This window comes from Callorhinus ursinus, unplaced genomic scaffold (assembly GCF_003265705.2).
Source record: "Callorhinus ursinus isolate GAN/ISIS: 27379988/994484 unplaced genomic scaffold, GSC_fseal_2.0 scaffold3, whole genome shotgun sequence".
NCBI classification, from domain to species: Eukaryota; Metazoa; Chordata; class Mammalia; order Carnivora; family Otariidae; genus Callorhinus; species Callorhinus ursinus.
The window spans coordinates 61,767,575-61,770,545 of NW_027397065.1; the positions used below are offsets into that span (position 1 = coordinate 61,767,575).

Sequence of the window (2,971 nt, forward strand, 5' to 3'; positions counted from 1 at the left end):
GCACCAACCATTCTTTTGTTTACATAGAGTTACAGTTTTATTTGTTGTTTTGCTCCGTACTGGAAACATAAATAAAGTTTTCTACATTATTTTCAATCAAGCGTTGTGGTATAGTTTCTTTGTGTGTTTGGAGTGATACATACATTGTCTTTCTGGGATTCATCTCCTCACCATGGAGTAAAGAGAGCTTTGGGTTCTTTTCAGCATGAGTGATAACGTTAAGAATTAGTATGCTGAGAAGGAGCCACTGGGCACAAAAAGAAGGTTGTAAATGAGATCCCAATACATAGGCACCAGGTGATTCTTTCTCCTGTTCACAGAAGCAATCCTCCACCACTAAAATCCGTCCTCTCAGGGGGCTCAATGAAGGCCAACCAGTCTGATGCATGTGTAGGCACCAGTCCCATTGACTGGCACTTATAAACAGCCAATGCCAAACCATGAGGTTTCCAATGAGATACATCAAACCCTGAAGAAACTTCTGGCTTGAACTTTCTAGCATCTTGAAAGTGGCTGAAATGGCCATAGGTGCTTGAATGGGCCGCCAAGCCATCATACACACCATCGTAGTAGGGAAGATGGAGATCGTATTGCCTTCCATGTACATGAAGAAGAGGTTCATGGGAATCTGCTTGAGGGGACCTAAGGCAATGTCCCAGCAGCGCTTCTCCACCAGGATCAGCTCTGTCTCTTGCATGCTGGTATCAGGCACTTGCTTGTCCAAGTAACTGACAGGGTACAGTGAGTCTCCCTGGCCACTGCCCCGGTCACTTCGGCTTCTGCTGCCTCCTCCAGGCCCGCTCAGCTCAATGGCCCACCTGAAGCACCGGCCTCAGTTGGCCACCAGGCTCCCCTGTGCCGTCATGGCCATGGCTGCCTACCAAAGCTGCGAAGCTCCTTACTCTAAAGCAGGACCTGGACCCAGGTCCACTGACACCCACTACTTCTTGGTCTTACTCTGCTGTGTGTATGTTTTAATATTGATTTTTCCTATTAATATGTGGGTACTTTCTTCCAGTTCCTTCTTGAGTAAGAGACACACTGATTTTTTTTAGTGCTTTCAATTATATCTTGTACTTTTTTAGCTTAATTTTATAAAATTTAGAAATAATTATGTAGAAAAAAATCACCCATTATTTCACTTTCAAGAGTAAGTTGTTATTTATATATTCAACTCTTTATGACCTCTCTTCTGCACATTTTCTACATTGTTTACACTGCACTGGCCATTTTGTGGCCTGCTTTGTATTTTTGTTTACCATATCATAAACATGTTCTAATGTTACTGAAAACATTCTAAACATCATATTAAAATTTTTATACTAAACATTTCAAATATACACAAAAATAGAGTAGTACAGTGAACTCCATGTATCTGTTATGCAGTATCAAAGTAGCTAATAATTCATCCAAAACTATTCCTACCCACCCCGCTCCAACTCCTACATCATTTCATCTAAACATTACTTTCAGTATTTGAATGTTATTCAATCTCATCATGAACCACATTTTGCTTATATAAAAAATCTAGTTATCATTGAAATCTCATCACAATGTTCCTGACTAGATTAAACACACTCTTCTATGATTATATTAAGAATAAAAAATGTATTTGTGCTCTCATATGAACATCTGTGCCATATGAAAACTTTCTCTAACTTCCATGCTGCTGCTGAATTCTCTAGCATCTACATGACACATTGACATACCAAATCCATCAGGTTAATGAAAAAACAAGGCTCTGGTATTAATCACTTTTGAAACCATAAAATCACAACTAGTAACTTTGAATACATGTGATAAATTGCAGACACAGTTGAGGGTTCTGAGGCAAGCATTAGAAAGTGAACACACCTTTCATCTTAAAATATTAACAGCTCTGCACGGTAAAATTTTTCTTTTCATTATAGACTCAATTTGTTTTAACACTTCATTGGCCCTCACCTTTGCTCCAAATAGTATTTACCAGCCTGATTTACGTTTCCTGTCCACATAATGAAGATAGTGAAAAATGCCTGCCCTCCATATACTGCCTCAGAGGCCTTGCTAAAATTCTCTCAATAATCTTTTACATCAGCAAAAAAATTTAGGAAAAAAAAGTCTCTGTGACAAGAACTAGGGATTGCTTATGAGGTAAAAGAACATCTTAGAGCCAAATGCAAGGACATCAGGTTATGCGACCATAGGCAAAATTTCATTTAAAACCCATTTCTGAAAGATTTACAGCTCTGCTGATGTGGTTACCATGGGTCCCACTCTAACTTAAAAAAAAAAAAATTTGCGATCTTTTAAATTACATTTGCCAATCCATTTGGGCAGAGGACTTAAGAAAAAGGACAAAAGTAAAGTATTTTACTCTTTCTCCATTAATTACTTTTCTTGCAAATATGTGCTCATTCTAGAACTGAGATACATATTAGGAACTATTTTTGCATTGTTCGCTCACTTTGCCTTTAATTCTCATCCTTTTTCTCTCTCTGTAGTCCACTAAGTACATGGATGTTAAAATTGCACTCCGGTCCCATATATTCACCAGTGTAATTTGGTTCCTATGATTTTTATTAACAAATATTTGCTTCCATTTATTGAATGCTTGCCATGTGTCAGGCACTTTACAAACTTTACCTCAAAACTTCACCCCACAACCATGTAAGGTAGATGTTGCTACTCCTTATAACAGATAAGTGAATTGAACATCAGAACGATTAAGAAACCTGCCTGTGGACACTCAGGTGCTTGGGTTGTGGAAGAGCATAGCTTTGTTTGAATACAAAGCCTGTCTATTCTTGAATATTTTCTGAATAGATGATAGAAGGATCTTGCTCTACTAATGCTCATGTCCTTATGCCACTTTGACTGTTGATATAATAAAATACTGTTAATTTCAGTTATATCATTGTCCTCTTTGGAAAATTTATAATTCAACTAAAGTATATTAAGCTGTCTGTATTTACAGATACATAAAAGTTAA

At 37.6% G+C, this 2,971-nt stretch overlaps 1 pseudogene; it reads right to left on the bottom strand.

The window, feature by feature from the left end:
- Positions 1-223: 223 nt before the first annotated feature.
- Positions 224-865, bottom strand: LOC112819764 (ER membrane protein complex subunit 4 pseudogene; annotated as a pseudogene).
- Positions 866-2,971: the final 2,106 nt, after the last annotated feature.